The following is a 13,256-nucleotide window of genomic DNA, read 5'->3' on the forward strand; positions in this document are numbered from 1 at the left end:
TAGGGTCTCTCTGCATAGCCCAGGGTGGTCTTAAACTTGGCATCTTCCTGCCTCAACCTCACAAATCTGACACTATAAGTAGGCCTCCATTATCATGACCAGGAATATCTGTGAGCATCCCTCTGCCTGCCTGCCTCTTTCTTTCTTTCTTTCTTTCTTTCTTTCTTTCTTTCTTTCTTTCTTTCTTCCTTCCTTCCTTCCTTCCTTCCTTCCTTTCTTTCTTTCTTTCTTTCTTTCTTCCTTCCTCTTCCTCTTCCTCCTCCTCCTCCTTCTTCTTTTCTTTCTTTTCAACAGGAGCTCACCCTAATAGCCTAGGTTAGCCTAACTGGCCTTGAACTCTCAACCTTCTACCTCAGCCTCCCAAGGGCATGGATTGTAGGTATGAGTCGCCACACCTAGATCCCAGAAATGGTTATCTCAGTATATGAAAAGAAAAAGGAAACCTTTATTGCTAAGTCATTGTAGAGGACAAAGTCAAGAATTATCTTCTGAGAGTTGGTCAGGGTAAAGAACAAACTCCACCATCCTATGCTAGCAGGGAAATTTTGCTTGGGAGTGAGCTATGCTGAGGCATGAGCTCCACATCTGAAAAATGAGCAGAGGAAAATGGAGACAAAGCTTTCTAGCTACAGATGATGGCCAGGAGACAGGAGAAGAGTGCTAGGGCCACAGATATATCCCACAACCCTTTCGGCCTGAAATAGGGGCGGGGGCGGGGGGGGGGAATAACACCTGCTGATTGTCTGTTGATTGGGATGACAAAGAACCCATCAAGGACTAAGCCTTTTTTATGCCTGCCAGTTTACATTGCTGTCACACCCCAGTAGATGAGGAGAACAGAGGACAGTACCTGGCACACAGCAGGCAGTTATTTCACAGGTCTATAACTCCCAACTCCCAAGCAGCTTGACAGCAGTTCTCCACCTCGGCTGGCAGTTCTGATTCCCGTAGTAATAACCCGGCACTAGCACAGTTGCAAATTTCAAAACACCTTCACACAGTGCTTCTCCAAGCTCTTGTGTGTGCCCTGGAAATCGGTGCTAGTAGAGGCTGGGAGCTCATAGGGCCCAGCTAGGTTGAGTAATGAGACCTTCCATCTCGACCCCCTCCCCAAAGGCCTTTCCATGTAATGACTTAGCCTGGCAACTGTTCAGGTTTTCCTCACAATGTGGAGAACACGTTCCAAAAAGGTCCCCAAACAGAGGAACATTTCCTAAGACACAGCCTTAAACCACTTCTTTTTAACATTTTTATCACGTGTGTGTGTGTGTGTGTGTGTGTGTGTGTGTGTGTGTGTGCAAACATGTCACAAGTGTTTGAAGTTCACAGTACAACTTTCAGAAGTCAGTTCTCCCACTGTGGGATCTGAGGAGGGAATTCAGATCATTGGGTTGGGATGGGAAGGACTTTTACCTGCTGAGCCACTTTGTTGGTCCCCAAAATATCACTTCTTAGAGAATTCTTTTGATTAACATAAATTTCAGAGCTAGGGATGGTCACACGAACTGTAATCCTAGCAGCACTTAAAAGGTGAAGACAGGAGAATTTCGAGTTTGAGGCCAGTCAAGGCTATATATGTGGTAAAACTCTGTCTCAAAATTAAAAAATAAAAATTAAATAACTAATTTAAAGTTAGACATGGTGACTTGCACCTGTAACCTCAGAACTTGGGAGGTGGAAGCAGGGGGGACCATCCTTAAATAAATAGCAAGTTCCAGTCTAGACCTGGGCTATAGAAGACCCTGTCTCAAAATGAACAAGAAAGTTACTGGGCAGTTGAAATTTAGAGAGAAGGGAAGGAAGGAAGGAGGGAAGGAAGGAAGGAAGAAAGAGACATCTTGATGGATGTAGGACGAGCACTAATTTTACAGACATCTTAAATGTACCAGTTTTTCCCGTAGCTACAAATTGTTTTAGATTCTTCTCACGTGCACAATATATATAGAATTTTATATATAAGGTTCCAAGTCCTGTCCTCCACTCTCCACCCCTTCCACCCCCAAAGCCCATTCAAGTGCAAAATTTCATCATCTAAACCAGTTCCAGGTACAGTCCCTCGAGTTCAGGAACCTATGAACTATAAAATAGTTCCTCTTCACACCCTTCTGAGAAATCTAGTCTGGACGTCACTAGAGTGAAACAAGGTAAGTAGTCCAGATGGCATAAGCAGGAGGGCAAAATCCAACCAGGATGAGGGGGACTGAGCCGGATAAGGAGAGCAGCAGCCTGACACAATGCAAATGCTCACAATCCAAATCAGGGTGTGTTGCCCAAGGGAGGAAAGGCCACCGTTACATACAGGCAGACAGTTTTAAAAAGAAGCCCCAAAAGTGTGTAAGTAAAGAAAGCTACTCGAGTCTCCAAGTCTATGCCTACTGGAGGTAAATGCAGAGAGCAAAAACTAGAACAAATCTTTCGATACTGTCTTGGAATCAGTGAAATTGATACGAATTTATGACTTCCCACTTAAGAGATACTACTTTTGCATTGCTGGTATCTGAAGCCCAGAACCTCACACATGCTAAGTCTGTGTGCTGCACCTGCCATCCCCTCAAGTTAAAGATAGAGAATGAAACTGATAAGAGACATCAGCAAATGTATGTTGTAAATCGTGTGTAGTATATTTAAATGTAGTCTCCGTGCTCCGGAAGTGGAGGAAGGAGGATTCAGAGTTTAAGGTTTTGAATTGTCTGATGGATTCCTGACCTGCCTGGGTTATATGAGACCCTATCTGGAAAAGAAAAATGAAGGGATGTGAATACAGGTCTGGGATGTAGCTCAGTAGGTACAGTGCTTGAAGCTCTTCATTCCATCCTCAGCACTGAATATCCCAGGTGTGATGGTTTGTATATCCTTGGACCAGGGAGTGGCATCATCTGAAGGTGTGGCCTTGTTGGAATAGGTGTGATCTGGTTGAAATGGGTGTGTCACTGTGGGTGTGGGTATAAGATCCTCACCCTAGTTGCCTGGAAGTCAGTCTTCCACTAGCAGCCTTTGGATGAAGACATAGAACTCTCAACTCTGCCTGCGCCATGCCTGCCTGGATACTGCCGTGCTAATGGACTGAACCTCTGAACCTGTAAGCCAGCCCCAATTAAATGTTGTTTTTATAAGGCTTGCCTTGGTCATGGTGCCTGTTCACAGCAGTAAAACCCTAACTAAGACACCAGGAATGATGCTGACACCTATAATGATGCTGGGCAGTGATGGCACATTCCTTAAATCCCAACATTCAGGAGGCAGAGGCAGGAGGATCTCTGTGAGTTTGAGGCCAGACTGGTCTACAGAGTGAGTTCCAGGACAGCCAGGGTTATGTAAAGAAACCCTTTCTCAGAAGAAGGAGGAGGAGGAGGAGGAGGGCAGGGGCGAATGTCTGGAAGCAGAAATTTAACCAAAGTGATGAGTACATTTAGTGACCTGGAACATGCCAATAACAGGACAGGGTGTTTAGGAGAGAAGCCTAACTCTGATAGACCAGAACAATTATAAGACTGAAAACTCTTAGGCCAGAAAAGGAAGATGAATCCTATCAAATCAAAGCTGAAGATATGTAAAAGGATCCAGAATATGGTTCAAAGTTCAAAGAGTACAGAAAAAGATAAGCATCAAGTTAAAGGTTGACAGAAAGAACTCCTTATCAGCTGAGGACTGGAAACCATGAGTCCATAGTTACAGGAATAAGCATATGGAAGGCTGGTAAAGGACACATGATTTCAAAGTACTACTCTGTGAAATACCAATAATTTCCAAGGGAAACAGAGCAATCCAAATGATGGCCACTTCCTAGAGCCTTCCAAAATGTCAATCTCATGATAGAGAAGAAAATCTGGAAAAACATTTCCCATTCTAATTGAAAAAAAAAATTAAGAGAAAGGACGACTAAACATACCACTGCTCGAGGCTAGTATTTATATCTATAGTGAAACTGAGTAGGACAGAGGGCAGAATTGATAATCATGTATCAATGTTAACTTTATGATTTTATATGTATTTATAATAAATGCATAATAAATGATATATCACTATATTGTTATATTAAAGATTTGGAGGTAATGGTGGAATACATTTTCTTCACTGGTATAGCCACTAGTAAGTTGCCTATGTTCCAAGAACCAACACACACCCATACCCATTAATTAAACTCAGCAGTCAGAAACAAACAACAAAGACAGGAAAACAGGGAAGTAGAAGGGAACTTAGGGGGAGGTTCTGTGAAAATGGGAGGGGCATGAGAGGGTGAGGAGCCGTGAAAAATGACCAAAATCCATTATACATGAGTCTGAAATTGTTAAGAATTTTATTTTCTTAAAAAGGATTTGGATCGCTTCTGGGCCTTTTGGCTAAGATCAAGTGTAATAAGGATTTGGGGGTAATATGGATCATATCAAACTTACTCTCAAGCGTTCACAACACTATTTGCATTTATATTTGGACTCTTCTGTAGCCTATCTTTCTCCCACATCCAGCATATAATGGGAAAACAGACAACAGGCAAACCACAATCGAAACTCCCATTTAGGAAGAAGTTATTTAGAAGCACATAACAGCCATTAGAAAATCTGAAAACCAATCATGTTCCTTTGGAGAATCCCCTGGGCTCTGTTCCAGAGGCAGCAATTCTGTTGTTCTGCAGCTCTTACCTCTGCCCTTTCTGCTGGTGGCTGCACGCTTGGCTCAGAAAGCAGCTACTCCTTTGAGTCATTCCTCTTTGTTCCTCAGAAAGAGTCCGTGTTTTCATTCAGCAACCTGTTGATGATAGTTTACAGGGTGCCCAGTGCCATCTTTTCACTTGGAACCGTCTTTGTTTAGTCCTTGGCGTGTGTGTGTGTGTGTGTGTGTGTGTGTGTGTGTGTGTGTGTAGGTGTAGGTGTGAAGGAGTGTAGGAGGTCTGATTTTCCATGGATTTTATTGTACTTCCCTCATTAGATAAAAACTAACGCCTCAAATCCCAAGAGAAATTGTTCCCTCTTTTAGGCTAGGTTGTGAATCAGAGAGCTGAATTACAAAGCACTTACGGTTTTTGTTTGTGTATCTTTCGGTTTGTTTATTTTTTATAGAATCTTCAAGTATCCAGGGCTGGCTTAGAACTTGCTAGATAGCTAGGGATGACCTATCCTCTCTTGCTTCTCCCTCCCAAGTGCTGAGATTACAGGCATGCTTCACCTCAACTGATGGTTTGCTTAAGATGTAGTGTTATCTTTATGACTGTGTACTTGTCTGTGACTCTGTACGTACACTGCATGTGTGCAGTTATATAAAGATATCAGAAGAGGGCGTTGCATCCCTGGTTGAAAACCTTCTTGTAGGGCGTGGTTCTGAGGCTTTGATTGGGAATCTGCATGTGAACACTGAAGGCCCTGTTCCCCCATTGGTTCTTGATGGATCAAAGATGCTAGCAGCCAGTGGCTGGGCAGAGGCAGGACTTCCAGGCTCCTGCAGGCAGGTTAGGAGAATCAAGGAAAGGAAGAAATTAACCATGTTTCAGAGAGAGAGAGAGAGGCACCAGCCATGTGAGATCTAGGGTGGAGTGGTCATTGGCCACTTCCCTGACTGGGCCTGGGGTAGCAGATGGGAGATTAGAAATGCAACTAAGGGGCTGGTGAGATGGCTCAGTGGGTAAGAACACCCGACTGCTCTTCCGAAGGTCAGGAGTTCAAATCCCAGCAACCACATGGTGGCTCACAACCATCCGATCACGAGATCTGACTCCCTCTTCTGGAGTGTCAGATAGCTACAGTGTACTTACATATAAGAAAGAAAGAAAGAAAGAAAGAAAGAAAGAAAGAAAGAAAGAAAGAAAGAAAGAAAGAAAGAAAGAAAGAAAGAAATGCAACTAAGCTGAGGGTAGATTTAGGGTACTGAGCAAGGAGAAGGTAACTGGGCAACTAGGTTGAGGGCAGAATTAGAGGTGTTGATCTGGGAGTAGGCTTAAAAGAGCCTGGCTGTTAAACTAAAAAACAAATTAAAAATAAGATAGCTGGGCGGTGGTGGCGCACACCTTTAATCCCAGCACTCGGGAGGCAGAGGCAGGCGGATTTCTGAGTTCGAGGCCAGCCTGGTCTACAAAGTGAGTGCCAGGACAGCCAGGGCTACACAGAGAAACCCTGTCTCAAAAAATAAGATAATGTATGTATGTCTTTCACCTGCAGATAAAGGGGACCAGGGCAGAGGCTGGCAGCACTGTCCACCTGGAGCTTAAAGTGGGGTAGTAGAAACTGCACACTATACCTTCTGACATAAGTACCAGGAGCTGAACTTGGATCCTCTGGAAGAGCAGCAAGGGCTCTTAACCACAAGGCCATTTGTCCAGATCCCACTATGCTGTGTTTTATGTAATGCTGGGGACCGAACCAGGGCACTGTGCAAACAAGGCAAGTACTGTACCAACTGAGACACAACCCCAACCTATTATTTGGGGGCGGGGGGCGGGGAAGGGTGGAGAAATGGATCAATAGCTCACTGCACTTATACTTGCAGTATAAGTGTTCAATTATACTGCACCAACATGGTGGTTTACAACCATCTATAACTTCGATTCCAGGAAATCTGATGTCCTCTTCTGAACTTCAAGGGTACAAAACATGTGTATGGTGCACATACACACATGCATAAAATCAATAAATTAATCTTTAATTTTTTTAAACAAAATTCTCTTTTGGCTTTTGGAGACAGGGTTTTGTTATTAGCTTGGGATATCTATGAATTCTTTTTCTTTTTTAAAAAAGTATACTATGTCCAGTGAGATTTATTACAGGTATGTAAGGATTGTTCAATATCTGAAGACCAATTATATCATCCTCTCCTTTCAACAAGCTGAGAGAGAAAAATCTTAATATATATTTACAATAATGTATATATAACATAAAAATAAATTCAATGTATCCAAATAGATTTTTCTTTTGTTTGTTTCAAGACAGCGTTTTTCTGTGTTTCCCTGGCTGTCCTGAAACTCTCTCTATAGACCTGGCTTTCTTTTAGTCTTTGAGATTGTAATTTTATTACAATGTTTCTCCCTTCCATTTTCCTCCCTCCAAACCCTCCCATATACCCCTCCCCACTCTCTTTCAAATCCATGGCTTCTTTTTCATTAACTGTGTATACACATTCTTGATCCTCCTGCCTCAGCCTTCCTAGAGATTGTTGCCATACCCTACTCTGCCCTAAATTTTAAATTACTTCTTGCCCCCTACTTCTAGAGACTGTCCTGGCTGGGCCCTCTTTAATTCCTCTAAATTTTGCCAAACCACTAGGTGTTTCTTCCTGTTATCATGAGCACAATAAGCTAAATGCATAGACGAACATGTTTTTGTGTCTTGTACAATGTTGAAGTTACTTGAATGACAGTAAATTTACCAGGTTTAGAAGTTTAGATAGCAATAATTTGTCATAAAATCCACTAGTAGTTGCCTGGCTAAGGCCAATGTAAGTTCTTTTATCCTAATTTTAGTTATGAACATTAACTCTGTTAATCACACAGCAAATAGACCTATATAGCTCTATACATATATGTCAAAAGAGGCTGTAGCTGAGGCCAAGAGGGTAAAGTGGGTTGAGCAGGAATTGGTATTGATAAGATAATGAGCCTGACCAGTGCTAGGAGAGATGGCTCCTGAAGCTGCAGAGTTCAGCTTCCAGGTGAAAGCTGGAACGGAACTGAGTCCAGAGAAGGAAATGGCAGGTCAGATCCAGATCCAGACAGAGGAAGAGGCAGACCAGCAGACGCTTCGTTCACTAGGCTGTTCAACAGTGAGAGACTGAGCCGAGTCAGGGAGTCCTCAGTCCTTGACATATACACCAGATATCAGGTGATAGGCCGGCACAAGACCAGGCCCCCGTGCTGCTGGGTGCCCACCACTTTGGGGAGTCAAGAAAAGGGAGATATACCAGGCAGTGGTGGCGCACGCCTTTAATCCCAGCACTTGGGAGGCAGAGGCAGGTAGATTTCTGAGTTCGAGGCCAGCCTGGTCTACAGAGTGAGTTCCAGGACAGCTATAGCTACACAGAGAAACCCTGTCTAGAAAAAAAACCAAAACCCAAAACCCAAAAAACAAAAAACAAAAAAAGAAAAGAAAAGAAAAAAGAAAAGGGAGATATGAAGTCCTTTCTTTGATCATGTGCGCCCCATAAGCTCTTGAGTCTAATTTACCTGGTACAATTTTAATAGGCCATATGTCTCAGTAAGTGTATAAGGTGGTCCCCTTTCTAGTCCAGGAGTTAAGTCACTAATCAGTTCATTCTGGATGGATGGGACCTGGCAGATAGAGCAATTTCTAGGTCCACTTGAGTGACTGTAGTCAACCTTTTCCTTCAAAATGAGAAGAAACAGACTCTGCTAGAGCAATGCACAGCCACAAACAAACAAGACAATCAAACAACAAACCCCCGCTGCTCTCTACGATACACAGTAGTAAGCGAGAGTAGATCAAGGCCTGGTCTCACTGCTGTACACTTCTGTGGGCTGCTGAAAGGAGTCAGTTGGAACTTGGAATGTTGTACTTAGAAGTCCCTATGAGTTCAAGCCATGAATTCAGTCCACAAACTCTCTGGCTAAGGCACGATATCAATGTGTAATTTAGGTGAATGACCGCTAGTAACAGTTGGATCTCCGGACTTTGATCTATCAGTCCTCGCTACTCTTCAGAACTCTGCAAACCTCCCAGTCCCAAAGTCAGATGTCACACTTTAGGTTTTGATTATGGAAGTATCCCTTCTCAGCTGCGGTCTCCGTGTCCATTTTCTACCAGGAGGCTACGGAAATTAGGTTCCACGCACTGAACCTCCGCCACCTACCACCTACTTTTGTAAATGATAATGCATTAGAGCTCAGCTGTGTACTTTTGCTTGTATTTTGTCGACAGGGACTTTCAAATCATAACTGCAGAATTAGGGAGTTGTAACAGAAACCGTATGCCTATACCGCCAAAAATGCTTATTGTGTTATCTCATCTTTCACAGAAAAAAAAGTTTGCCAACCTTTGATTTGTCGCTATGTAAAACAAAACCAAACAAAGAAAATTCTGACCCAAATGATCCCCCACCCCCAAAACTGTTGATTTTGAATTCACTATTTGAGGCCCAGACTGGCCTCAAAACTCTTAATCTTCCTGCCTTAATCTACAAGTACTGCTGCCGCCATACATGGCTCAAAAATGAGTTCTATTCTTCCTTCCTTTCTTCCTTTCTTCCTTCCTTCCTTTGTTTCTTCCTTCCTTCCTTCCTTCCTTCCTTTGTTTCTTCCTTCCTTCCTTCCTTTGTTTCTTCCTTCCTTCCTTCCTTCCTTCCTTCCTTCCTTCCTTCCTTCCTTCCTTCCTTCTTTTCCTTGGTTTTTCAAGACAGAATTTCTCTGCACCGCCCTGGCTGTCCTAGAACTCCCTCTGTATCAGACAGGCCTCATACTCTGAGATCCTCCTGCCCCTGCCTGATATGAGAGGCATGTTCCACTACACCTGACTCCAAAAGCGAGTTCCTTAAAACAATAGTATTAAGTATTTCTTATGAGTCTGTGCATTAGCCAGGTGGTTTTGTGTTTTATAGAGTGTTTTCTGGAATTGTGGAGTGTGTGGAAGGTACAAATTCTCTCATTCACATGGCTGAAAATTGGTGCTGGCTGGCAACTGGCAGCTCAACTGGAGGTCTAGGAATTTGCTCTATAGACCAGGTTGACTTCAAACTCAGAGATCCACCTGCTTCTGCCTCTTGAGTGTTCGGATCAAAGGTGTGCATCACTATGCCCACCTGAGTAATCTCTTAAGCCCCATCTCAGCTGGTTTTTTTTTTTTTGAGATAGGGTATCATATACCCCAGACTATATGACCAAGGCTGACCTTGAACTCCTGACCCTCCTGCCTTCACCTCCCAAGTTCTGAGATTGCAGGCATTCACCACCATTTTCCTCTTAATTATAGCATGATCCAATTCTTCTATTTTACCTGTTAGAATACCATGCCAGAGATAAAGAGCCCTGTCAACAGATGAACATGTCTGTTTGCAAACAGATAAACAAATAGACCTTTGTGAACACTTGGGAGGCAGAGGCAGGTGGATTTCTGAGTTCGAGGCCAGCCTGCTCTACAGAGTGAGTTCCAGGACAGCCAGAGGAGCTATACAGAGAAACCCTGTCTCAAAAAACAAAAACAAACAAACAAAAAGACCTTTGTGGTCTGTCATTTTAGGGACTTGTCAAATAGGAAGTGTGATTGTGTTTGCTTTGGCTTATTCTGAGAACTCTCCATTTCCTTGATATCTTTCAAAATCTATTTTCCTTATAAGAGTACAGTTTATAGAATCAGTTTTTTTTCTTTCCACAATAGTATGGATCCAGATTGTCCTCAAAATGTCAACATGTGAAACATCTTAGCCCCTAGCTCAGTACTACTGGCAGGGTTTAAGAACTTTAGAAGGTAGGGCCTACTAAGAAGTCTCCAGGTAATCGGAGGTGACCTTGAAGATTTATGGGACCCTGACCCCTCCGTCACTCTCTTCCTCTCCTGGGGTAAGGTTTGTGATAGTGTTCCACCATGAACTTCTATGACCCGTGCCTTGCCATAGACCCAAAGGAACAGGTTCAGTCAGCAATGGCCTGAGAGCTCAGTGTAAGCTCACATCTGTAATCTCTGTTGGTGGAGGATCGGGAGTTCAGTCTCACTCAGTGACATAGTGAATCTAAGGCCAGCCTAGGCTACTCGAAGCCCTGTCTCCTCCTCCTCATCATCATCATCAACAACAACAACAACAACAACCACAAAACATAGGCTGAAATCTCCAAATGTTTAAGCCACAATGAGCTTCTCTTTGTAAGTGGGTTATCTTTGGTATTTGCAATGGTAACCTAAAATTGACTAACTCATTCCCTAGAATGGACAAGAATTGATTTTGTATTGTATTGGTCTTGTCTGACTTCTATTTATTATTTCTTCTAATAATAGGTCCCCTCTTCAGGATTGTAGAGATGGCTCAGCAATTGACAGCACTGTCTTCTCTTACAGAAAACCTAGGTTCTAGTCCCAGCACCCACATGGTGGCTTACAACTATCTGTAACTCTAGTTCCAAGGGATCCAATGTGCTCTTCTAGTCTCTACAGGCACCAGGCATACACTGGTACACAGACATACAGGCAGGCAAACACCATACACATAAAGCAATACTAATTTTTAAAGAGAGACCTCTCTTTCTTCTCCATATGCTTAGGACAGGTTGAACATAGGTTTCTGAATGAATCAGGCAACCTATATTAGATAGAACACTAAATCCCTCAGGCAACAGTAATTAATTCAGGGAACAACACATGGCCCAAGGATGATTGACAAGCAATACTCATTCTTCCCTTAGAATGTCTGCATAGCGTTGAGAAAGGGCTTTTCCTAGTGAGTGTTACATTGTCTTTCTATGATCCCTGGGACAAAATGCTACAGACTTGGTGGTTTGACACAACAGAAATTCAGTGGTGGCGCACGCCTTTAGTCCCAGCACTCAGGAGGCAGAGGCAGGTGGATCTCTATGAGTTCAAGATCAACCTGATTTACAAAGCAAGTTCCAGGTCAGCCAGGGCTACACAATAACACCTTGTCTCAAAAGCAAAACCCAGAAATAATACTTCCACAGTTCTGGAGGTCAAGGCTGAGGTCAAGGTAGCAGCAAGACCATAGTCCTTTTAAACATGCTAAAGAATCCTTCGGAATGGAGAGGCGGCTCAGAGTTAAGCGTGCATGTTGCTTTTTCAGAGGAACCTGGGTTCTTCCTAGAACCCACATGCTGGTATGATCATTCATAACTTCAGCCCAGAGGCTCCAATGCTCTCTTCTGAGCTCTTGGATTGCCAAGTATACACATGGTGCACATTTGGGCAAAACATCCCTATAGGCAAATAAATCTAAAATAATAATAATTTTCAAAAACAAACCTCCCATGCATCTTCTAGCTTCCAGTGGCTCTCTGGAGCCCTTGGCTTTCTGTGATTTGTAGCTTCAGTCTTCTAGGCTCTTCTGCTGCCTTCATGTCAACTGACTTCTTCCTGCTTATGGCTCTTGAGTTAGTTAATTTTCTTATGGCTCTGACAAGATACCCAACCAAAGCAACTTTGGGCTCACAGCTTGAAGATGCAGTCCACCATGGCGAGGTGGGCATGGCAGCAGGAGCTTGAGACTGGTCACGTGCTTCTACAGGCAGGAAGCAGAGGGGGGGATGGTGGTCTCCAGCTTGGTTTTTCTTTTTTTTTATTCAGTTTGGGACTGTTACCCATATTCAGGGTGGGTCTTCCCTCCATAGGGAAGCACCTTCACAGGCACACTGAGATTTCTGTCTTCATGGGCATTTTAAATCCAATGAAGTTGACAATGGAGATTAATCATCACAGTCCCCAACCCTTGTCCACTTGACACCCAACCACATCATGCTGAATCAATGACAACTCTCTGCTGTGTCCTTGGCTCCTTTCTCTGTCCTTACTCTTGCTCGAGTTCTTGCTTTGTTTAGACAGGGAGGGTCTTCTCCAGAAACCCAGCTGTTCTTCAGCCCAAATCTTCCTGCCTCAGTCTCCTGAGATCTAGGATTAAAGCCATTCACAACACACCCAGCGTCGCCCTTTTTCTTATAAGGATAGTGAGGTCTACCCTAATCTGGTATGACATCATCTTCACTTAACAAATGCATTTGCAAAGGTGGTGTTTCCAAATAAGCACAGTTCTGACGTATTGAATAAGGTAAAATTCGGAAATTCACTATGTTCCCAACTACAGCCACTGAGTAGAAGGAGCCGCAAAGATGCAAGAGAAAAGTGCCCTGGTAAGCCATGCGGGACTCCCTGAGGTCCACCTGTTACAATCATTGCCTCCCCCTTTTTCATTAAGTTGATGTGAAGAAACAGTAACAAGCCACTCTTGTTTCCTTTGGTAGAGTTAGGAAAGCGTTTGCCACCGCCAGCGCTCCAGACTTCCTCTGCTATTCTCACTTCTCAAGTCCTCCAACCGGACTGAGCAATTTCACTGGCGAGTTGGCTCGGTGCCTTGGATTACTTCATTTGGCTATAAAACATAGTTATTTTGAGTGGCTAGAAGACTGAGCCCTGGCGGTGTCTTTAGCCCTTGTTCTTTCCTTTCTTGTTCTGCTTGGAAAGCACACCCAGCAGAGAGGAGAACAATGCTCCATGCTTCTGTCACCTTATTTGAAACATTAACTTAAAGGCCAGCCAGGTGGCTCAGCAGGTCAAGGCACTTGCCCTCACGTCTGACTAGCTGCCTCTTCAGTCTTCAGGCTCCAG

The sequence above is a fragment of the Mus musculus genome, chromosome 4 (assembly GCF_000001635.26).
Source record: "Mus musculus strain C57BL/6J chromosome 4, GRCm38.p6 C57BL/6J".
Taxonomy (NCBI): Eukaryota; Metazoa; Chordata; class Mammalia; order Rodentia; family Muridae; genus Mus; species Mus musculus.